Genomic DNA, 25742 nt, shown 5'->3' on the forward strand with positions numbered 1-25742 from the left:
GAGGGGTGGGTGCTGAGGGTGGGGTAGTGGGTCCGAAGGTGTTGCGGTTGCTGGAGAGGTGGGGGTGTAGGGGATGGGTCAGTGGGTGCAGCGGATGGGGGAGGGGTGAGTGCGGGGGTTCAGCGGATGGGGAGGGGGTCAGGGGATCCGGGAGGGGTGGGGGTGCTGTGGGTGGGGGAGGCGGGTGAGGGGCTGTTGCGGATGGGGGAGGGGTTCCGGAGGCGCTGCTGGTGGAGAAGGGTGCAGGTGTTGCGGGTGAGGTAGGGGGCCTGGAGGCGCTGCGGGTGGGGGAGGGAAGGAGGGGGGTGAGGGTGCGGTGGATCGGGAGGGGCTGTAGGTGGTGGAGGAGCAGGTGGTGTAGGGGGTCCGCAGGTGGAGTGGTTGGTGGTGGGGTGAGTGCTGCGGGTGGGGTAGTGGGACCGAAAGTGTTGCGGTTGCTGGAGGGGTGGGGGTGCAGGGGATGGGTCCGGGGGTGCAGCGGATGGGGGAGGGGCTGCTGCAGATGGGGGAGGGGTTTGGAAGACACTGCGGGTGGTGTAGGGGGTCCGAAGGCGCAGTGGGTGGGGGTGCCACGGGTGGTGGAGGGGCAGGAGCGGGGGTTTGCGGGGGATGGGGAGGGGTCCAGGGGCGCTGCAGGTGGTGGAGGGGCAGATATCAGTGCACATAGTCTCTGTGGTAGTTAGTGAGGGTTGGTGATGGTGTGAGAGGGGTGAAGGCCAGTACACAGACAGGCAGTTAGAGAGCAGGATGAGGGTGACAGGGCATAGTGACGGGGAGTACTTAGCAGATATAGGGGTGGGCTACAGGTGTGATGTCACAGTGTGTGTACCTTTGCTCTCACGTGTGAGGTATGTGAGGTATGTGTGAGGTATGTGTGAGGTAAGGATGTGCGGGTCGTGGTGGCCACTAACCTCCAGGCTGCTGCTGTGAGATGGTGACTGCAGAGGGAGGGAACTCCGACCCAGCAGCAATGGGTCGTGGTCAGCATTCCTTCCTGGCCCCGTTCCGCCGCACACTGTCCGCCCCGTCTGACGGGCGTCATTCCTCCATCCTGCATGGCAGCGTCAGCTGCTGTGATCGCGGAGCATAGGTAAGCGTCCGGAGCCCTGTGGGCGGGCAGGCATGGTGTTTCCCTGGAGAGGTGCGGCGCGCGTCCTTAGGCTGCAGACGGAGGGAGCTCCGGCCCAGCAGCAATGTTGATTAGTGCGTGTCCCGTCCTGGCGCTGTCCCGCTGCACATGCTCCGCACCGCTTGCCGCTGAGCATGGCAGCCCTTGTGTGTATGCTGCAGATGCTGATCTAGCGGTGCCTGAGCTAGCGCCCTCTCCCTGGGGTGTGGGTGTCAGGCGGCAGGTATGGTGTGTAGGTGGGAGAGGAGCTGCGGGCGGCGACTCGCTGCCTGCAAGTACCCTCCATATCAGCGCTGTTCCCCTCCCTGCAGATAGTGTCAGTGGCCGTGGTGTACTTTTGCTACTGGTGGCCTGTGCCGGTGCTAGGGTGTTCGGCACCCCCCTGCAAACTATGAATTTTGCGCCCTCCCATATTCCTTTGTTGTGCATCGGGAAAAGTGGTGTGGTCTCACAACTAAGGGGCATGGCCACACAATAGTACCCCCATTTAAAATTACGCCACAATGTAGCACAATCTTATTCATCTTATACGTAATGCCCCACCCGTAGTAGTAGCGTCCTTATACGTAATGCCCCACCCGTAGTAGTGTCCATATACGTAATGCCCCCCCAATAGTAGTAGTGTCCTTATACATAATGCCCCCCCAGTAGTAGTAGCAGTTATATGTAATGCTCCCCAACAGTAATAGTAGCATCCTTATACGTAATGCCCCACCCGTAGTAGTAGCGTCCTTATACGTAATGCCCCCCAGTAGTAGTAGCGTCCTTATACGTAATGCCCCCCCAATAGTAGTAGTGTCCTTATACATAATGCCCCCCCAGTAGTAGTAGCAGTTATATGTAATGCCCCACAACAGTAATAGTAGCATCCTTATACGTAATGCCCCACCCGTAGTAGTAGCGTCCTTATACGTAATGCCCCCCAGTAGTAGTAGCAGTTATATGTAATGCCTCCCAACAGTAATAGTAGCGTCCTTATACGTAATGCCACCCCTGTAGTAGTAGCATCCTTATACATAATGTGCCCCCAGTAGTAGTACCGTCCTTATACATAATGCCCCCCCAGTAGTAGTAGCATCCTTACATGTAATGCCCTCCCAGTAGTAGCGTCCTTACATGTAATGCCCCCCAGTATTAGTAGCCTCCTTATACGTAATGCCCCCCCATAGTAGTAGCGTCCTTATACGTAATGCCCCCCCATAGTAGTAGCGTCCTTATACGTAATGCCCCCCCATAGTAGTAGCGTCCTTATACATAATGCTCCCCCTATAGTAGTAGCGTCCTTATACGTAATGCCCCCCCTATAGTAGTAGCGTCCTTATACGTAATGCCCCCCCTATATTAGTAGCGTCCTTATACGTAATGCCCCCCCCCTATAGTAGTAGCGTCCTTATACGTAATGCCCCCCCTATATTAGTAGCGTCCTTATACGTAATGCCCCCCCTATATTAGTAGCGTCCTTGCATGTAATGGCCCCCCCAGCAGTGGCGTCCATAAAGTGCGCACACACAGACATACCTCACACACACACACAAAATTCACACATATATACAAACACACACACCCCACCATATATATACACACACACACACACACACACACACACACACACACACACACACACACTATGGCCCTCATTCCGAGTTGATCGCTCGCAAGGCGATTTTAGCAGAGTTACACACGCTAAGCCGCCGCCTACTGGGAGTGAATCTTAGCTTCTTAAAATTGCGACCGATGTATTCGCAATATTGCGATTACAAACTACTTAGCAGTTTCAGAGTAGCTTCAGACTTACTCGGCATCTGCGATCAGTTCAGTGCTTGTCGTTCCTGGTTTGACGTCATAAACACACCCAGCGTTCGCCCAGACACTCCTCCGTTTCTCCGGCCACTCCTGCGTTTTTTCCGGAAACGGTAGCGTTTTTAACCACACGCCCATGAAACGCCGTGTTTCCGCCCAGTAACACCCATTTCCTGTCAATCACATTACGATCGCCGGAGCGAAGAAAAAGCCGTGAGTAAAAATACTATCTTCATTGTTAAATTACTTGGCGCAGTCGCAGTGCGAATATTGCGCATGCGTACTAAGCGGAATTTCACTGCGATGCGATGAAATATACCGAGCGAACGACTCGGAATGAGGGCCCATATACACACACGCACACACATTTCTCTCTCACCCTCCACTTACCAAGTCTGGCTGGCCGTCACTGCAATGCTGATTCCACCACTGTTCAGCTGTCTGGTCCCGTGTAGCTCCGCCCCTCTAGTCCGTGTAGCTCCTCCCCTTCGTGACGCCGTAGGTCCGCCCCCTTTTCGGGACCCGCACTGCACAGCACACAGCCCGCTGTCACAGGTGATTGGGGGGAGGACAGGCACAGCAGCTGGCAGCTAGTGGCTATCCTCACCTCCTATACTGTAAGGTAGGGTCTTGCACCTGACTGCTGCTGGCGCTGGGTATGGGGTAGCTCCCTGCAGCAGATGCAGTTGACTCCGCCCAGCTCTGTGACTCCGCCCAGCGTTACGGGCACAGAGTCACAGATTAAGGCAAATATATAGGAGATATTTTTAACTAAATAGCAACAAATTTCTCGGCACGTAATCAATGCTAATGGCAACAAGCGAGTAGATATGCAAAATACACAAATAAAATACAGGTGTGTGCGTGTGTTACGTGTGTTGCGTGCGCAGTTGGCACCAAACAGAAATTTAACAGATTTAAAAAAACAATAGCTTTACGTTCTTACCTTTCGGATCCCACCAGCATCCCTACAAACCATGCGGAGCAGACGCTTATCTAATCAGCATCAGTGTATCCCCGACCAAGAAAAGGCTAACAGGGGATACTACCTTCCCGCCCTTTGCTGATAGATAAAGTCTGCCTTGTCCTGCTAGGCTGCGGATATGAGGAGGACCGGACGATGCCCCCAATTGATAATGTCAAATATTACCTTAAAACATAAAGCTATACACTATTACCGTGGAGCCGCTATGGCCGCTAGACTTATTACACACGCTACGGACTAAGTACGCTATTTGCATACTGTGTACCGTATGGATACACACTTAGCGTATCCGACGCTATGCCGTGGGCGCGACGCACGAGCGGCACGTACGCACACGGATTCACGCTTCGTACTAAGCATGCTGTTAGCGTACTGAATACCGTATTGATACGCTATTAGCGTATCAGACGCCGTGCCGTGGGTACAACGTACACGCGGCGCGGACGTGCAGAGTGATATACAGTAAACCTTAAGTAATGAAACAGTGTAAGGGTGTGCTTATACTTTAAACCTTAGCAGTCTAGTACTGCAACGATGTAATACCTGAAAACCTTAACAATGCTTATACACCTTATAGCGATTGAGACGCTAAGAAAGCCCTTTGCAGGAAAGTGAAAACACAACACCGGTTTGTGGTAAACCACTGGGCTCTAACACCGCAGCGGATTATTCAGAGAAAAGGGGTAAACAGATACAAGTTATACACTACAGGCTAACAAAGAAATCTAAACAGAATAATAGAGAATAATGGCTACAGAGAATATACATACGTGGGGAATCGTTCGCAAGCGCATCCTGGACCAGTCCTCAGCTATCAGGGAGAAAGCCTTCAGAGTCTGTGAGCTGGCCAGGCAACAGTGGTCTTTTATACACAACATACATTCACAATACAATGGTCCCTGTAATCTCATTGTTCATTGGACACAGAGATGTGTCCCTACATTACAGCAAAGGTCATAGGTGGATTTGAACAGGTAGGCGATGTCCTTCCCCAACTGCTCTGGTGGGAGGTATCCTCTGGATTCCCGCCGCATGTGTAATTTACAGCAAATACAGTTAATGTTCATAATCTACTTTTGTACATAACTATGCGCAGGAGCAAGCGATCTTTTCCTAGCTAACACTGGAATGTTACCCTAATAATACCCTATAGCTGGATACCAGACATCACCTACCAACCTTTGTCTGACCCTTCCTATCATGCAAAGACGAATCTCTCTGTCCAAGAACTGTTTAAACTAACATTACTCGCTGACATGATCTAAGGGAACTATATCTACAAAATGCACTATTTGGGTTAAATATGCTGCGTTCGAGTCGCACGCTACACGCTCACAAACTCCGCCGTAAATACACATATCATGCGCACGAGTCGCCGGAGCGTCTCTTACGCAACTTGCGGGTATGTGTACGCATGGGAGACCGGGTGCACGAGCAGCGTGCATGTGCATGAGGGGTTAGTACAATGGATATGTATAACAATATTTTTCGACTTTGACAGACCCCATCCGAGCACCCCCGCACCTGCCACTCCCCCACCCCCATCAACCCCGCTCCTCTCCCACCCTCCCGACCCCTTCCCCCACTCGCAGCACCACCAGGTAATACTCCATATAAGAAAAATATTGCACGCCCTGAGGGCATGCAAGGGTTAAAGGGGCGTAGCCACTTGCAACGGTGTGAAGAGCACCCATAGGGCGCGACGAATCACCTAGTAAAATATATATAATATAATGGTGCACTCACCAACCATCAGAGAGCAATAAGCTAGGTCACATACCACCAGGTGTCAGACAATAGCAGGGGTGACGTTTCGGGCTGGAGTGCAGACCTGTGACAAGTTATAGAGGCTAGTAGCAGCAATGCACAGTAGAGGCGAGTAGTAGCAGGTAAGAGACTCTTACAGTATAGCCTATATAATACACCTGTCACCATCCATAGCATGGAGAATATGTTCCTTCCTCCATTTACCACTGAGACAGTAGGCATGGAATTCCCTTGTACACAGCTGAATGCTCATGTTAGTAGCACACTACTGTCAGTGTACATGCTGTATACATGTGAGCTCCTATGTACACTGGGCTGTGCAAGAAGCACATACCGCAGTTTCACTATAATGATGATTCATCCCATTGGCCACATACCTGAGATCTCCGCACAGCAAGAACTATCCAGTCAGCGTTGCAGAACCCACATGGCAGCTTCCTCCTGTACACTACACACGACTGCTGCACGGCTCCTGCTGCCACTACCAAGATGGCCGCCGGTACCAACGCCAGTACTTCCGGGTACACAGAGGAGGATGCAGCCTGAGGTAGGAACGTAAAGACGAGCTAAAGCAGCAGCAGCGGCAGCGGCAGCAGGTATTCATATCACTGATCCACAGCTGTATAATGTAATTAATATCACGGACACACAGTACACCTCACCGATACATTATAGCTCATCCTCTTCTCATCCGCACTGACATAACTAATCTTACACCTCACACAGATCTCACTGATACCTCACATACGCTCCTCAGCCTCACTGATACCTCACATACGCTCCTCAGCCTCACTGATACCTTATATATGCACCGCATCCTCATTGATGCCTCACATACGCTCCTCATCCTCACTGATATCTCACATACGCTCCTCGTCCTCACTGATATCTCACATACGCTCCTCGTCCTCACTGATATCTCACATACGCTCCTCGTCCTCACTGATATCTCACATACGCTCCTCGTCCTCACTGATATCTCACATACGCTCCTCGTCCTCACTGATATCTCACATACGCTCCTCGTCCTCACTGATATCTCACATACTCTCCTCGTCCTCACTGATATCTCACATACTCTCCTCGTCCTCACTGATATCTCACATACGCTCCTCGTCCTCACTGATATCTCACATACGCTCCTCGTCCTCACTGATATCTCACATACGCTCCTCGTCCTCACTGATATCTCACATACGCTCCTCGTCCTCACTGATATCTCACATACGCTCCTCGTCCTCACTGATATCTCACATACGCTCCTCGTCCTCACTGATATCTCACATACGCTCCTCGTCCTCACTGATATCTCACATACGCTCCTCGTCCTCACTGATATCTCACATACGCTCCTCGTCCTCACTGATATCTCACATACGCTCCTCGTCCTCACTGATATCTCACATACGCTCCTCGTCCTCACTGATATCTCACATACGCTCCTCGTCCTCACTGATAAATCACATACGCTCCTCGTCCTCACTGATACATCACATACGCTCCTCGTCCTCAATGATACATCATACCCCCACCTCCCCACTGATACAGCATACCCTCCTCATCCTCACTGATACCTCACATATGCTCCTCAGCCTCATTGATATCTCACATATGCTCCTCAGCCTCACTGATATCTCACATATGTTTCTCATCCTCACTGATATCTCACATACGCTCCTCATCCTCACTGATACCTCATATACGCTCCTCATCCTCACTGATGCCTCACATACGCTCCTCATCCTCACATATGCTCCTCAGCCTCACTGAAACCTCACCTACGCTCCTAAGCCTCACTGATACATGCTCCTCAGCTTCACTGATACCTCACATATTCCACCCTCAGCATCGCTGATACCTCACATGCGCTCCTCAGCCTCACTGATACCTCACATACGCTCCTCAGCCTCACTGATACCTCACATATTCTCCTCAGCCTCACTGATACAGCATACCATCACCTCCCCACTGATACAGTATACCCTCTTCATCCTCACTGATAACTCACATATGCTCCTCATCCTCACTAATATATTGTACCCCCCCACACACATACACACACATACATACACACACACACACACACACACACACTGATACAGTATACCCTCCTCATCATCACTGACCTATCACTCATACCCTCCTCATCCTCACTGATAGCATGCATCGTCAGCGACATAGTGCATACACACTAGACGATATTGTGAATGATGTGTCGGAATCGGGCACATTGTCCACAATATCGTCTAGTGTGTACCCAGCTTAATACCTTCCTCCTCACTGATATATGTAACTAATACTTTCCCCTTTAGTTATACATTACATCTAATAACATCCTCTTCAGGGATACCGTACAACTAATACCCTCCTCATCCCCAGTGATTCATCGTAACTAATGTCCTCCATCTCCTAAAGCTCTATTGAAACTTCTAGTACATTAGAGAAGGTTAAACCCCAGCATGTTGACTTGAGACCCTAAATGTAAAAAGGACAATGCATTATATAGCAAACCACCCTGGGGCTCGTGCTGAGCAGGACGCAAATGTGGACGGATCCCAGGGATTTTAGCTTACTGCGCGTGCACCAAAGACATAAACTGGAACTGGGTGCAGACGTTAGAACAGTGGGCAGGATAGGCTTCCACATTCATTCACACAGATGATTCATATACACAGCATTAGCACAATGTAGTAAGCAGACATCCTCTGCCGGACGGAAACAGCATCCGCACATACGTCTGACTTAGAATCAGCTCTGCTGTGTTTTGCTATTAAAAGCACTAACCTTTTAAGTTTCTGGCTAAAACACGCCTGGAGTTGGCGGCTTACGACCCCCATCAACTGAACTGTACCCCCTTCAGACATAAAACCCCGGCTTCAACCCGACTCAGACCCGGGACACTGGGCAGGGGTTGAAGCTGGGGCTTTCTGTACTTGTCCCCGTTTACACATGGTTGACTACCCGGGTCATCACCCTTCACACTGGACCCAGGTCTTCAGACTTACAGTGGGCGCTTGGAGATGATGTCAAGCACTACTGTCCCCAGCCATTGAATTTGTTTTTTACGCATGTCTCGGGTCATACCTTTCAGACATGTGCCGGGGCACTGACCTGGGTTGCTGGTCCTGGGAATAACTTTGGTCAGTTGCAGGATCACAGGACCCGGGGCTGTCAACACAGGTAGACCCTTTCAGACATATGCCGGACCTGGGTCGATGTGTATTTACGGCATGCGAAATGGGTTTTTGGCTTATGTCTGAAAGAGGTATTGTACCCCTTTCACACTTACATCAAAATCCTGGGTTTTTAATGTGGATTCTCATCAACCTGGGATTTTGGTATGTGTGGATGCAAACAACTTGGGATGAAGTCACGACCAGGGTCATAATATTGGAAATGAAACAGTGACTTGCGCCCTAGCTGCAGCTTGGCACTCGTCCAAAAGAACACCACTTCTTTCTCAGATACACAAATACATATGATGAACGATCTCCAAGCGCTGCTACATAAACCCGAAATCCTTATATCTTGGGAATCCTCAAAGAAACAGAATATAACACCATATATGAGAAGGTCTCCAATCTGTTTGCTGTTATCCTGCTGTGTCACTGAAACTGACCTTTCTTACAAACAATACGTTCCCATAAAGCTTTCTTTCAAGATTTTTTCCACTTCTTCCATTCACTGCATAGTGACACCAATGACATCCATCCATTAAAACATGGCTTACCTTTATAAAAAGCCCTATATGCATCCAAAGGTATCTTTAGTGTTCCTTCCTTCACCGAGATTTTCCGTACTTCAAATATAGCCTTTCATACGATATTAAAATCCAACTGCGTGTTCTCTTTAAAAGCACAGTTTTATTTTCACCCAAAGTGAAAAAATATAACAATAAAAACAAGGCACCCTCCTATAGACAGGCAAGGCCACTTCCACTTATACCCCTTAGATGGAATAGGGGATAGGTATAAACCACTAAGATATTGGCTCTTATATTCAATCCAAGTGGATATCCACATAGGTGGTATGGTTCAAGCCTGGGGTCCTTCTATAATAGCACCAACGCGTTTCGGATGTAAATCCTTCCTCAGGGTGAGACCCTGGATTTTGCCGGCTTGATAGACCAGGCAATTTCCCGGCTTGCACGTGTGAAAGGGGTATTAGTAAATTAAACATCTTCAGCTTTGTATAAAGTGATTTCGGCATGCCCGCCTCCAAACTTTCTAAATAAATCACTTTATACTTCTGGCTCTTTTTTTGTTTTTCATCAATGTTTAAATGTTTATGTGTTTTGCTCCTGGGTACTTTATAGTTATGGTATGTTTATTGAATTGAATACAAGTGTAGACCCAGGACAGTTCGCTATTATCCCCAGAGGCCACTCAAAACAGCCCTGCCTGAATGATAGAAAGGCCTTAGTGAAACACATTATTAACATTTATTTCTCATACGTCCTAGAGGATGCTGGGGTCCATTTTATGACCATGGGGTATAGACGGTTCCGCAGGAGCCATGGGCACTTTAAGACTTTTCAAGGGTGTGAACTGGCTCCTCCCTTTATGCCCCTCCTCCAGACCTCAGTTTTAGAAATGTGCCCAGGCAGACTGGATGCACTCCAGAGGAGCTCTACTGAGTTTTTTTCTGAAAAGACTTATGTTAGGTTTTTTATTTTCAGGGAGAACTGCTGGCAACAGTCTCCCTGCTTCGTGGGACTGAGGGGGCAGAAGTAGGAACCAACTTCCAAAAGCGTTTCATGGCTCTGCTTCTGGCTGACAGGACACCATTAGCTCCTGAAGGGAACTGAACGCTAGCCGTGCCTAGATGCTCACTCCCACAGCATGCCGTCACCCCCCTCACAGAGCCAGAAGTCAGAAGACAGGTGAGTGTTAGAAGACAGATTCTCAATAAAGAAAATGACGGCTAGAGGTACCGCGCGGCTGGCGGGAGCGCAGCGCGCCATGTTGCCCTCCCATACACAGGCACTGCAGGTTGCGGGGGGGGGGGGGCGCGCCCTGGGCAGCATGAAACCTATGGGAACTGGCATAAATAAGGGGCATAAGTTGCTGAGGCACAGTCCTACCCCGCCAGTATAAAAAATTACCTCATAAAAGAGAAACACACCATTGAAGAGTGGAGCTTCCTCCTTAGTCAGCCAGCACACTGCTCAGCTCCATTTTCTCTCTCTCCTCAGGCTGCAGAGACAACGCTGGTCCTCCTCCACTACTGAACAAGTATCAGGGTGCAAAACAGGGGGGGCCACAGTGAATTTGGTGCTATATAACTGTGTGATTAGCATTATAAAAGCGCTACATGTCAGTGGGCATTTTGTGTTCACAGACATTGTGTTACTGGCGCTGGGTTGTGAACTGGCAAATCCTATATGTGTCCCTCTGACAGATTTTACTGTGGGTCTGTCACCTATAAGTCCCGGAGTGTCTGTGGTGTGGTTGAGCACGTGTGTGACATGTCTGTGGCAGGGAATCTCTTCCTCTGTGGAAGACCTGTTAGAGACACAGACGTGTAATATGACACCAAGAGCCTGACTGGGTTAAAGGTTACATGATAGTGTGAATCACTACTGAATCTCATACAGAAAACTGAATATAAGGGACCTCTTTGGGTTACATACAAATTTGCAAGTAGTACAAACTGATACCGACACAGACTCTGATTCCTGTGTCGACACTAGTGATTCCAGGGGAATAGGTCCTAAATTAGCAAAAAAGCATTCAAAACATGTTTTAGCTATAAAGGTGGTGTTAGAAGTTACGAAGCCCCTCTTTTACCACAAGGAGAGGGTTTACTTTAGTAAAGAAGTAATGTAATTTTCCCTCCACCTCAGGAACAGTCTCTTGGAGGGAGTCTGATTTAACTTGAAAAGAAATATCAGATTCCCAAAAGGAATTCAGGCAGCTTACCTTTTTCCAAAAGGTGGGAGTCACCCCGCATTTTAGACAGGGCCGTCATAAAAGAGAAAAGGTGTTTCTCCCTGCGCCTGGAATGGCTTCATTTAAGGAGCCGACAGGCAAAGTGAGTGAGGTGATTTATTGATGTGGCCAATGGGACACTACTCAGGCCTACTATTGTCTGTGCGTGGGTGAGTAGTGCTATTCAGAAGTGGTCAGAAAACTTGTCATTAGACATTGACACAATAGATGGAGACGAGATACTCCTAACGTTAAGTCATATCAAAGACGCTGCTGCGTACGTACTAGAAACCATGAAATATATTGATCTCTTGGGATCAAGAACCGCTACCATGGCAGTATCGGCTCGGAGGGCGTTGTGGATTCGCCAGTGGAATGCTGATGCAGATTCCAAAAGAAATATGGAGGCTCTCCCGTATAAAGGTGAGGCCTTGTTTGGTGATGGGCTGGATGCGTTAGTCTCGGCGGCTACCGCAGGTAAGTCGACATTTTTGCCTTATGCTCCTACACCGGCGAAAAAGACACATCACTCTCACATGCAGTCCTTTCGGCCAACAAATACAAAAAGGCCAAAGGTTCACCCTTTTTTGCAGGTAGGGGAATGGGGAAAGGAAAGAAATCCGCAGCGTCTCCCGGATCGCAGGAGCAGAAGTCCACCCCTGCTTCTGCCAAATCTGCAGCATGACGCTGGGGCTTGAAGGGTTAACTCTTCTGTGCTTTGTAAATATTACTTTTTATATGATCAATTTCCTTATAATAGTTACAGTGTAAAAGTGAATATTTCTACCTCCCTAATGAAAGGTTAAAACATGCTATATGAACTGTTATGTGTTTGCATGGATGCGTGCTGCCCTGTGCTAGGTGCCTTTGTCTCTCATACAGATACCAGGCCTGTGTGGGTCTGGCATCCAAGGTCAGTTCCATACCAGATGAAACTTGTTCTTTCTACCCAAATATACTGTGTTACAAAAACTTTGTTAAATGTTTGAGAAACTTGTAGAAAACCCATATATGGACATCCGCCTTTTCTGTTCTGCCTGGTAACTATTAACGAGCCAATGGGAGTGTAACAAAATGTCAGTTACACCCATATGCATTGTCTTATATATCTTTGTTAACCTCATAATAAACAGTGTGAATTTTTACTGCTTGTGTTGTGCATGTACCTTGTGGTTAAAAGCTTACACTCCAGACGTCTAAGAGGCCATCACATCGAGGGTTAAAGAATATAAGGTCAAATCCTTTCAGCTGGGGGCTATGTCCGGAATTCAGTGATCGTCCCTGAATGGTAAGATAGAGAATTTATTGTCTGTCTTTGCCATACAGGATTGCGGTCATACACTGAAGCTGAATCCGTGTCAGTGTTCCGGGAACACGTGACAAGGTAATATTTAAGTCCGGGACTTAATATTACGAAGTTTTATGTAAAAGCATAAAACAGGTATCAGGGATACCATAGAATCTTTAATGTCTGGGACTTAAAGATACGTCTGAGAAAGGACCAGGCGTCCAAGCGCAATTCTCCAAAGACGTCAGTATCTGGGATACTTAAAAAAAATAGACCTGGGAGTCTATACGTAACGTAGAGAATACCTCGATTTGATCGTCTATATTCTTGTATGTTTGTAGTGAGATAAGTTCTTATATTTGGTCCAGACGGCTGGTAAGTTTTCGTCTGCCAGATATCTTTACTCAAACACTTTTCTTGCTTCCTGTCTAAAACGCTGTATTTTTCTGACATCTTGTACGAATGGTAAGTATCGTACCGTCAAAAGATTTCATGTTCTCACTATACAGATAATATTGTGATATTGTCAATGACTAATTAACTGGTTAGCTGATGCATGTATAGTAGAGTTGTAAATTTTAGATATTTTCCTTTAAAGTTGTACTGTTGATTTATATTACTGTCTGACAATGGGCTCTAGTCAGAGTAAAAAAACCTGCATATTCCCCGCCCCTCCCTGGTGAGACATGCAAGATGTATGTCGCCCGCAACTCTACCTCAGAGTATTACTTAGTTAACCCATGGGTGGATAATTTAGCGGGATGGACAGAGAAAGCAGGACAGGACCCATTCCTACGGGAAGGCAGTAATTACCCTTTCTATATGGAGATTTAAGAAAAAATGTCAGTTTAGCACAGAAGCGAAACTGCAGAGAACTGTAAATCTTTTAAATCCCTCTCGCCTCCCCCCCTTGCATTCCAATGTATCCTGCGCTTGAGGACACAGATCTCTTGGCAGCAGTAACCCTTTCACACCAAATGGGATTGCCTCCAGCTCCACTGCTGGAGAGTGCGTCCACTAGCTCTATCCCTAACGCACCAATAACCCAGAGTTTAGATAATAGTAAAACACTGTCCCAAGCCCACTATTACCCTCGATGGCTGTATATCTTATTTGCGCAAAGCTTGCAAAGGACGCAGCTATACACATATGAAGGAAGTCTTTAAAGCCTGTGCTTTTTGCCTGTCGCTGTAGCTTGTAAACAGAAACCTTCATAGTCTGTTACTGCGTTTTGGAAAAGGTTTAAGGACTGCTGGACAGATGACGCTGGCTTACCTTTGCTTAACTCAGAAAGCTTACTCATTTCCCCACCCACTCATGCCTATCAGAGCTCCGGACGCTTTGACAGACAGAGCCGGCCCCGCAGTCAGGGAAGATTCCAAAGACCCCGCGCACTGACGGGGCCCGGAGGAGGGTATCCCAGCCTTTATTCAACTCTCCCGTCATAGTAAAGATTCACCTCTGCTGCCACTTATTATAAATGGAAGTAAAAATAAGAATTTACTTACCGATAATTCTATTTCTCGGAGTCCGTAGTGGATGCTGGGGTTCCTGAAAGGACCATGGGGAATAGCGGCTCCGCAGGAGACAGGGCACAAAAAAGTAAAGCTTTTACCAGATCAGGTGGTGTGCACTGGCTCCTCCCCCCATGACCCCCCTCCAGACTCCAGCTAGGTACTGTGCCCGGACGAGCGTACACAATAAGGGAGGCAATTTGAATCCCGGGTAAGACTCATACCAGCCACACCAATCACACCGTACAACTTGTGATCTAAACCCAGTTAACAGTATGATAACAGAAAGAGCCTCTTAAAGATGGCTCCTTAACAATATAACCCGAATTTGTTAACAATAACTATGTACAGTATTGCAGATAATCCGCACTTGGGATGGGCGCCCAGCATCCACTACGGACTCCGAGAAATAGAATTATCGGTAAGTAAATTCTTATTTTCTCTATCGTCCTAAGTGGATGCTGGGGTTCCTGAAAGGACCATGGGGATTATACCAAAGCTCCCAAACGGGCGGGAGAGTGCGGATGACTCTGCAGCACCGAATGAGAGAATTCCAAGTCCTCTTTTGCCAGGGTATCAAATTTGTAGAATTTTACAAACGTGTTTTCCCCCGACCACGTAGCTGCTCGGCAGAATTGTAATGCCGAGACCCCTCGGGCAGCCGCCCAAGATGAGCCCACCTTCCTTGTGGAATGGGCCTTAACAGATTTAGGCTGTGGCAGGCCTGCCACAGAATGAGCAAGTTGAATTGTGTTACAAATCCAACGAGCAATCGTCTGCTTAGAAGCAGGGGCACCCAACTTGTTGGGTGCATATAGTATCAACAGCGAGTCAGATTTTCTGACTTCAGCCGTCCTTGAAATGTATATTTTTAAGGCTCTGACAACGTCCAACAACTTGGAGTCCTCCAAGTCGCCAGTGGCCGCAGGCACCACAATAGGTTGGTTCAGGTGAAACGCTGATACCACCTTAGGGAGAAAATGCGGACGAGTCCTCAGTTCTGCCCTATCCGAATGGAAGATTAGATAAGGGCTTTTATAAGATAAAGCCGCCAATTCAGATACTCTCCTGGCGGAAGCCAGGGCCAGTAACATAGTCACTTTCCATGTGAGATATTTAAAATCCACCTTTTTCAATGGTTCAAACCAATGGGATTTGAGGAAATCTAAAACTACATTTAGATCCCACGGTGCCACCGGAGGCACCACAGGAGGCTGTATATGCAGTACTCCTTTAACAAAAGTCTGTACCTCAGGAACTGAGGCCAATTCTTTTTGGAAGAATATTGACAGGGCCGAAATTTGAACCTTAATAGATCTCAATTTGAGACCCATAGACAATCCTGATTGTAGGAAATGTAGGAAACGACCCAGTTGAAATTCCTCCGTCGGAACACTCCGATCCTCGCACCACGCGACATATTTTCGCCAAATGCGGTGATAATGTTTCGCGGTGACTTCCTTCCTTGCCTTAATCAAGGTAGGAATGACTTCTTCTGGAATGCCTTTCCCTTTTAGGATCTGGCGTTCAACCGCCATGCCGTCAAACGCAGCCGCGGTAAGTCTTGAAAGAGACAGGGACCCTGTTGTAGCAGGTCCCTTCTCAGAAGTAGAGGGCACGGGCCGTCCGTGACCAACTCTTGAAGTTCCGGGTACCAAGTCCTTCTTGGCCAATCCAGAGCCACTAGTATTGTTCTTACTCCTCCTCACCGTATAATCTTCAATACCTTTGGTATGAGAGGCAGAGGAGGAAACACATATACTGATTTGTACACCCAAGGTGTTACCAGTGCGTCCACAGCTATTGCCTGTGGATCTCTTGACCTGGCGCAATACTTGTCCAGTTTCTTGTTGAGGCGAGACGCCATCATGTCTACCATTGGTCTTTCCCAACAGTTTATTAGCATGTGGAAGACTTCTGGATGAAGACCCCCCTCTCCCGGGTGAATATCGTGTCTGCTGAGGAAGTCTGCTTCCCAGTTGTCCACGCCCGGGAAGAACACTGCTGACAGTGCTATTACGTGATTCTCCGCCCAGCGAAGAATCTTGGCAGCTTCTGCCATTGCACTCCTGCTTCTTGTGCCGCCCTGTCTGTTTACATGGGCGACCGCCGTGATGTTGTCCGACTGAATCAACACCGGTTTTCCTTGCAGGAGTGGTTCCGCCTGGCTTAGAGCATTTTAGATTGCTCTTAGTACCAGAATGTTTATGTGAAGAGACTTTTCCAGGTTCGTCCATACCCCCTGGAAGTTTCTTCCTTGTGTGACTGCTCCCCAACCTCTCAGGCTGGCGTCCGTGGTCACCAGGATCAAATCCTGTATGCCGAATCTGCGGCCCTCCAATAGATGAGCCTTTTGCAACCACCACAGAAGATATACCCTTGTCCTTGGCGACAGGGTTATTCGCAGGTGCATCTGAGGATGCGACCCTGACCATTTGTCCAACAGATCCCTTTGGAAAATTCTTGCATGGAATCTGCCGAATGGAATTGCTTCGTAAAAAGCCACCATTTTTCCCAGGACTCTTGTGCATTGATGTACAGACACCTTTCCTGGTTTTAGGAGGTTCCTGACAGGTCGGATAACTCCTTGGCTTTTTCCTCGGGAAGAAAAACCTTTTTCTGAACCGTGTCCAGAATCATCCCTAGGAACAGCAGACGTATCGTCGGAAAACAGCTGCGATTCTTGGAATATTTAGAATCCAGTCGTGCCGTCGAAGAACTACTTTAGATAGTGCTCTTCCGACCTCCAACTGTTCTCTGGAACTTGCCCTTTTTAGGTCGTGCAAGTAAGGGATAATTTAGATGCCTTTTTTCTTTGAAGAAACATCTTTTCGGCCATTACCTTGGTAAAAAGGCCCGGGGTGCCGTGGATAATTCAAACGGCATCGTCTGAAACTGATATTGACAGTTCTGTACCACGAACCAGAGGTACCCTTGATGAGAAGGACAAAATTTGGACATGGAGGTAATCCTTGATGTCCAGGGACACCATATAGTCCCCTTTTTTCCGGTTCGCTATCACTGCTCTGAGTGACTTTATCTCGATTTGAACCTTTTATGTAAGTGTTCAAAACATTTTAGATTTAGACTATGTGTCACCAAGCCGTCTGGCTTCAGTACCACAATATAGTGTGGAAAAATAATACCCTTTTCCTTGTCGTAGGAGGGGTACTTTGATTATCACCTGCTGGATATACAGCTTGTGAATTGTTTCCAATGCTGCCTCCCTGTCGGAGGGAGCCGTTGGTAAAGCAGACTTCAGGAACCTGCGAGGAGAAGATGTCTCGACTCTCCAATCTTTACCCCTGGGATAATACTCGTACGATCTAGGGGTCAACTTGCGAGTGATCCCACTGCGCCCTGAGACTCTTGAGACTACCCCCCCACCTTGAGTCCGCTTGCACGGCCCCAGCGTCATGCTGAGGACTTGGCAGACGCGGTGGAGGGCTTCTTTTCCTGGGAAAGGGCTGCCTGCTGCAGTCTACTTCCCTTACCTCTATGTCTGGGCAGATATGACTGGCCTTTTGCCTGCATGCCCTCATGGGAAAGGAAAGATTGAGGCTGAAAAGACGGTGTCTTTTTTAGCTGAGATGTAACTTGGGGTAAAAAAGGTTGGATTTCCCAGCTGTTGCTGTGGTCCCCAGGTCCGATGGACCGACCCCCAAATAACTCCTTCCCTTTATACAGCAATACTTCCATCTGCCGTATGGGATCTGTATCACCTGACCACTGTCGTGTCCCTGACATCTTCTGGGAGATATGGACAACGCACTTATCTTGATGCCAGAGAGCAAATATCCCTCTGTGCATCTCACATACATATATATAGAATGCATCCTATTAAATGCTCTACATGAATAAAATATTTTCAGTCAGGGAATCCGACCAAGCCAACCCAGCACTGCATCTCCAGGCTGATGGCGATCGCTGGTCGCAGTATAACCACCGTATGTGTGTATATACTTTTTAGGATATTTTTCCAGCTTCCTATCAGCTGGCTCCTTGAGGGCGGCCGTATCTGGAGACGGTAACGCCACTTGATAAGCGTGTGAGCGCCTTATCACCCTAAGGGGTGTTTCCCAACGTACCCTAATTTCTGGCGGGAAAGGGTATAACGCCAATATTTGCTATCGGGGTAACCCTACGCATCATCACACACTTCATTTTATTTTATCTGATTCAGGAAAAACTACAGGTAGTTTTTTCACTCCCACATAATACCCTTTCTTGTGGTACTTGTAGTATCAGAAACACGTAACACCTCCTTCATTGCCCTTAACGTGTGGCCCTAATGAGAAATACGTTTGTTTATTCACCGTCGACACTGTATTCAGTGTCCGTGTCTGTGTCTGTGTCGACCGACTGAGGTAAATGGGCGTTTTTTAAAACCCCTGACGGTGTTTCTGAGACGCCTGGACCGGTCCTAATAGATTGTCGGCCGTCTCATGTCGTCAACCGACCTTGCAGCGTGTTGACATTCTCACGTAATTCTCTAAATAAGCCATCCATTCCGGTGTCGACTCCCTAGAGAGTGACATCACCATTACAGGCAATTTCTCCGCCTCCTCACCAACATCGTCCTCATACATGTCGACACACACGTACCGACACACAGCACACACACCGGGAATGCTCTGACAGAGGACAGGACCCACTAGCCCTTTGGGGAGACAGAGGGAGAGTCTGCCAGCACACACCAAAAACGCTATAATTATATAGGGACAACCTTATATAAGTGTTTCTCCCTTATAGCATCTTTTATATATATACAATATCGCCAAAATCAGTGCCCCCCCTCTCTGTTTTAACCCTGTTTCTGTAGTGCAGTGCAGGGGAGAGCCTGGGAGCCTTCTCTCCAGCTTTTCTGTGAGAGAAAATGGCGCTGTGTGCTGAGGAGATAGGCCCCGCCCCTTTTTCGGCGGGCTCGTCTCCCGCTATTTTTGAAGTTAGGCAGGGGTTAAATATCTCCATATAGCCTCTGTGGGCTATATGTGAGGTATTTTTTTGCCTCTAATAAGGTTTTTATTTGCCTCTCAGAGCGCCCCCCCCCAGCGCTCTGCACCCTCAGTGACTGTTGTGTGAAGTGTGCTGAGAGGAAAATGGCGCACAGCTGCAGTGCTGTGCGCTACCTTTATGAAGACTCAGGAGTCTTCAGCCGCCGATTTTGGACCTCTTCTCTCTTCAGCGTCTGCAAGGGGGCCGGCGGCGCGGCTCCGGTGACCATCCAGGCTGTACCTGTGATCGTCCCTCTGGAGCTAGTGTCCAGTAGCCAAGCAGCAAATCCACTCTGCACGCAGGTGAGTTCACTACTTCTCCCCTAAGTCCCTCGTTGCAGTGATCCTGTTGCCAGCAGGACTCACTGTAAAGTAAAAAACCTAAGCTAAACTTTCTCTAAGCAGCTCTTTAGGAGAGCCACCTAGATTGCACCCTTCTCGTTCGGGCACAAAATCTAACTGGAGTCTGGAGGGGGGTCATGGGGGGAGGAGCCAGTGCACACCACCTGATCTGGTAAAAGCTTTACTTTTTTGTGCCCTGTCTCCTGCGGAGCCGCTATTCCCCATGGTCCTTTCAGGAACCCCAGCATCCACTTAGGACGATAGAGAAATTCCCTTTTTAGTGGACAGCGGTGCAACAACCAGTGTTTTGTGTTCTGACCTATGCAGTATCCCCTCTCACCAGAAAAGATAGAAGGTCTCCGCCCCATGATACAGCAATTCTTACAACAGGGTATTCTCAGACATATTGTATCACCATACTGTACTCCTGTGAACCCTGTTGCCAAAGCTGATGGCAGTATAAGATTTGTACTGAATCTCAGAGCGATCAATCAGCTAATTGTCCCAATTGCACCAATTGTTCCAGATGTAAACTCACTCATTTCTGCAATCCCTGCAGATGCTGCGTTCTTCTCTGTAATTGATTTGAAGAATGCCTTTTTTTTTCAGCATACCTGTAGATTCACAGACACAATTACTTTTTGCCTTTTCTTTTGAGGGTAAACAACTTACCTGGTGCAGATTATTGACGCACCTGTTGTCTCCAGGCCACATTGAGGCCCTGGCAACCTCACCATGGTTCAGTCCTGCTACAGTATGCAGATGATCTGCTGCTCTGTAGTAAAACTGAGGAGGCCTGCCGAGAGGATGGTGTTTCATTACTAAACTGGCTTTGTGAATGTGGACACAAGGTGTCCAAAATAAAAATGCAATGGTGTAAAAAGCATGTTGATTACTTAGGTTTTGTGCTCACTCAGGGAGAGAGGAAAGTCAGTCCACAATGCATACAGTCTGTATTGGGCCTGGTCACCCCAACTACCCAGAGGGAACTACTGTCCTTCCTGGGTATGGTAAATTACTGCAGACAGTGGATTTCTGATTGCTCTTATTATGATAACATTTTGAGACAAGCCACACTGAAGGACAAACCTAAAACTGTACAATGGTCACAAGAAATGTTAACTGCATATGAAAGTTTAAAATGTATGTTGATAAAAAGTCCGGCACTTGGCCTCCCCAATTATGTGCTACCTTTCCATCTATATGCAAGGGACAATTGTAAAACCATGGCGGGGGTGCTCACACAGTTTCATGGAGGGAAGTTGCGCCCCGTGGCATTTTTTTCCAAAGTCATGCCAGTGTCTGTGCAAGGTATGCCTGCCTGCCTCAGGGCTTTGGCAGCCTGTGCAATGGTTGCAGAAATGGCCACTACCCTCACTTTGGGCCACATCACAGTACTCCACACCACACATGATGTCCTGGCAATACTTAAAGGCTTGCACACACAGCACATGTCAGCACAACGCCTTAGTGGATATGAAGTACTCCTTTTGAGTAACCCTACCCTTACCATTAAGTACACTGCTAGTTCTTCTGGCCCTGCACCCATTCTCAATGCCCTTTTAGGCTTGAAAGGTCCCGAGGATGAACCACCCGACCTACATGACTGTGCTGCTTCCATTGAAGCTGAAACTTCTCCCAGACTTGACATGTCTCCCGTTCCCATACCAGGCGCAGACATAGTTTTTGTTGACGGCTCCTGTAGTAGGCTCAATGACAATACATACCAGGCTGGCTATGCCATTGTCACCCTCCCTGATACTGTGTTGGAAACCCTACCAATACCTTATCAGTCCGCGCAAGCTGCAGAACTCATTGCACTCACTAGAGCATGTCCCTCCCTTGACAACGTCCATCTGCTCACTCAACTTCAAGCTGCTGCGACTAATACTGATCTCTCCGACTGAACTTACCCAATTCTGCAGAAAAAATCCTAAATCAGGATTAATCTGCAAAGAGGGGAAACCCTGTATACCCCAGTCCAGTGCCCCTTTGCTCGTTGCCCAGTGCCGTGGTGTTGGTCACCGTGGTGAAGCCACAACGCTCCTCCTACTAACCAATGATTTTTATGTTGCTGGTGCCAAATCACTTGTGGACCAGTATGTTAGCAGATGCATCACTTGCCTCAGGAACAACCCTAATAAAGCTAAACACCAGCATCTTGAATACCCCACAGAAAACTCTAGGATACTCACCCTTTGAAATACTAATGGGTAGACCCTTTTCCTACACCCTGGGCTAAGAAACCACTAGTAGTACAGGAAGGAGATCTAGAACTCATCAGAGAAGAGTATGTCAGGTCCCTGATAACAAAACTGAATGAAATTGAACATGAGGTTGTTTGTAAAAACCCTTTGAATCCACAGGAACCTACACACCCCTTTAAAGTCAGAGACAGAGTCGTGGTGAAGGTGCTCCCCAGGAACAAGAGCCCAGGAGACTTCACCTATGGTCCAGAGACAGAGGTCGTAGCAGTTACCCGAACAGCAGTCCTGACAGAGGAAAGTCCTGCCTGGATCCATGCATCCCGAGTAAAAAAGGTTCCTAGACCAGACCTAGAGAGGGAAGCAAGTGATTCCAGTGAGGTACGAACCGGGGCAGACAGCCCTGACCTCCCACCTAGCGAAGAAAGAAGAACAGAAGAAGATGAAGAACCTGCCCCCTATCTCTATCCTGGGGACTATCTCGATAGCCCTACTGGCCCTCATTCACCTCACAATATGTGAAGTCGACATCACACAAACAGATGGGGTCCCCACCTTGTGGTACAATTCCTCCAATACACACGTAGCCACATACATCCTTGATTATTTCATGTTCCCTAAACTTGCTGACAACAAACACAATAAAAGCAACTGTTATGTCTGTGGCAAATCTAGGCCCCACCTAGGTACAGTGCCCCTTAATATACCCCTAGAACAGGAAAATTGTTTTTTTCAGCCTTTTTAATGATCACCGATGACCCCACTCCTCCCTCTAATACTCCTGCTAATCGAAAGAAAAGAGCACTCCCAGGAGGTAGCTTTGACCCCCACGTATACATTGATGCTATAGGGGTCCCAAGAGGTGTTCCAAATGAGTTCAAAGCTAGAGATGAGGTGGCTGCGGGTTTTGAGTCATTGTTTCCTATAGTAACTGTAAATAAAAACGTAGCCTGGATTAATTATATATATTATAATCAACAAAGATTTGTTAATGATACCAAAGATGCTCTTAAAGGTATAGCTGAACAGCTAGAAGCCACTTCCCAAATGACATTCCAAAATAGAATGGCCCTTGACATGATCCTAGCAGAAAAAGGCGGTACATGTGTTTACATTAGTAAGGTGGAAGGCTGTTGTACATATATTCCTGACAACACTGGTCCCAATGGTAAGGTTACTTTAGCCATAAACAAGTTAGAAACCTTATCCATAGAACTTAAGAAAAATTCAGGTATTGATAACCCATGGAGCCAATATTTTGGATGGTTTGAAAATTGGAAACAGGCTCTTGTGCAAATAAGCATATTCATACTTGTAACTTTAATTCTTGTAGGCATTATAGTTTATTGTGTAATTCCCTGTGGAAAGAAACTTACCTCCAAAGGCATTGATAAGGCCCTGATGTACTATGATATAACCACCAGTCCTGTCACCTCCTCTGATAGTAAGGGACCCGACGATTATGTCCAATATCTCAAGAACTGGAGGAACAAGAAAGGAGCCTCACTCAAGAATCATGTCATATAATAATCATGATTCTAAGAGGGGATTGAAGGGTTAACTCTTCTGTGCTTTGTAAATATTACTTTTTATATGATCAATTTCCTTATAATAGTTACAGTGTAAAAGTGAATATTTCTACCTCCCTAATGAAAGGTTAAAACATGCTATATGAACTGTTATGTGTTTGCATGGATGCGTGCTGCCCTGTGCTAGGTGCCTTTGTCTCTCATACAGATACCAGGCCTGTGTGGGTCTGGCATCCAAGGTCAGTTCCATACCAGATGAAACTTGTTCTTTCTACCCAAATATACTGTGTTACAAAAACTTTGTTAAATGTTTGAGAAACTTGTAGAAAACCCATATATGGACATCCGCCTTTTCTGTTCTGCCTGGTAACTATTAACGAGCCAATGGGAGTGTAACAAAATGTCAGTTACACCCATATGCATTGTCTTATATATCTTTGTTAACCTCATAATAAACAGTGTGAATTTTTACTGCTTGTGTTGTGCATGTACCTTGTGGTTAAAAGCTTACACTCCAGACGTCTAAGAGGCCATCACATCGAGGGTTAAAGAATATAAGGTCAAATCCTTTCAGGGCTCCCTTGCGGGAGTCCGCTCGGGTGGGAGCACGTCTGAAACTTTTCAGTCAAATCTGGATTCAGTTTGGTGTGGACCCATGGGTCTTACAAATAGTGTCCCATGGATACAAACTAGAGTTTCAAGACGTCCCCCTATGCCGATTTTTCAAATCGACCTTGCCAGCTTCTCTTCCAGAAAGAGAGGCAGTAACAACGGCAATTCAAAAATTATGTCAGGATCAGGTCATTGTCCTGGTACCCTTGTCACAGCAAGGAGAAGGTTTTTATTCAAGCCTCTTCGTAGTTCCGAAGCTGGACGGCTCGGACAGACCGATTTTAAACCTGAAAAATCTGAATCCCTACCTGAAAAGGTTCAAGTTCAAGATGGAATTCCTGAGGGTAGTGATTTCCAGTCTGGAGGAGGGGGACTTCATGGTGGCAGTAGACATAAAGGATGCTTACTTGCATGTTCCCATTTATCCTCCTCACCAAGCTTATCTGAGATTCGCAGTACAGGATTGCCGTTACCAGTTCCAGACGTTGCCGTTCGGACTCTCCACGGCACCAAGGGTATTCACCAAGGTGATGGAGGAGATGATGGTCCTCCTTCGTCAAAAAGGAGTCAATATAATCCTTATCTGGACGATCTCCTGATAAAAGTGAGATCCAGGGAACAGTTGGTGCAGAACATCGCACTCCAACAACACGGTTGGATCATGAATTTCCAAAGTCGCAGTTGGAACCGACGGCAAGATTGTCCTTTTTAGGGATGATTCTGGACACAGAAGTATGGAGAGTATTTCTTCCAGTGGAAAAGGCTCTGGAAATCCAGAAAATGGTCAAACAAATATTGAAACCAACAAGCGTGTTGATCCATCAATGCATTCGGTTGTTGGGGAAAATGGTAGCGGCCTACAAGGCCATACAGTTTGGCCGATTTCATGCCAGAGTATTCCAGTGAGACCTGTTGGACAAGTGGTCCGGATCCCACCTACACATGCACCGGGATAATCCTGTCCCCCAAAGCCAGGATTTCGCTCCTGTGGTGGCTACACAGTTCTCACCTACTAGAGGGACGCAGGTTTGGGATTCACGACTGGGTCCTAATAACCACGGATGCAAGTCTCCGAGGCTGGGGAGCTGTAACACAGGAGGAAAGCTTCCAAGGAAAATGGTCAAGTCAGGAAGCCTGCCTCCACTTAAACGTTCTGGAATTGAGAGCCATTTACAACAGCCTTCTACAAGCGGTACATCTTCTTCAAGATCATCTCGTGCAGATCCAGTCGGACAATGTAACAGCAGTCGCGTACATAAACAGGCAAGGCGGAACGAAAAGCAGAGCGGCAATGGGAGAGGTGACAAGGATTCTCCTCTGGGCAGAAAGACATGTAAAAGCTCTGTCAGCAATTTTCATTCCGGGAGTGGACAACTGGGAAGCAGACTTCCTCAGCAGACACGATCTCCATACAGGAGAGTGGGGCCTCCACCAAGAAGTCTTCGCAGAGGTGACAAGTCTTTGGGGAGTTCCTCAAGTAGACATGATGGCATCTCGATTAAACAAGAAGCTTCAGAGATATTGTTCCAGGTCAAGAGACCCTCAAGCAATAGCAGTGGATGCACTGGTGACCCAGTGGGTGTTTCATTCGGTATATGTTTTCCCTCCACTTCCACTGATTCCAAAAGTTCTCAAAATAATAAGAACA

At 47.5% G+C, this 25742-nt stretch overlaps 2 protein-coding genes across 10 annotated transcripts in view; one reads left to right on the plus strand and one right to left on the minus strand.

Annotated features, from left to right (window-relative positions):
* Positions 1-6149, minus strand: part of DPH2 (diphthamide biosynthesis 2) — a 49037-nt gene extending 42888 nt beyond the window's left edge. Inside the window, exons 1-2 of one of the 4 annotated variants that reach the window (XM_063939380.1) lie at positions 6059-6144; positions 5661-5745 (exon numbers count right to left, since the gene is read on the minus strand). The gene's annotated coding sequence lies outside the window, so the exon portion shown is untranslated. Of the gene's footprint in view, positions 1-4684; positions 4755-5660; positions 6005-6058 lie in introns of those variants that run through there. The other 3 variants (XM_063939379.1, XM_063939381.1, XM_063939382.1) reach the window with 3 other exon arrangements.
* IPP (intracisternal A particle-promoted polypeptide) overlaps positions 5664-25742 on the plus strand; it is a 78373-nt gene continuing 58294 nt past the window's right edge. For 2 of the 6 annotated variants that reach the window (XM_063939373.1, XM_063939376.1), the window contains exon 1: positions 6177-6277. The gene's annotated coding sequence lies outside the window, so the exon portion shown is untranslated. Of the gene's footprint in view, positions 5804-6141; positions 6278-25742 lie in introns of those variants that run through there. The other 4 variants (XM_063939374.1, XM_063939378.1, XM_063939375.1 and 1 more) reach the window with 4 other exon arrangements.

This window comes from Pseudophryne corroboree, chromosome 9 (assembly GCF_028390025.1).
Source record: "Pseudophryne corroboree isolate aPseCor3 chromosome 9, aPseCor3.hap2, whole genome shotgun sequence".
NCBI lineage: Eukaryota > Metazoa > Chordata > Amphibia > Anura > Myobatrachidae > Pseudophryne > Pseudophryne corroboree.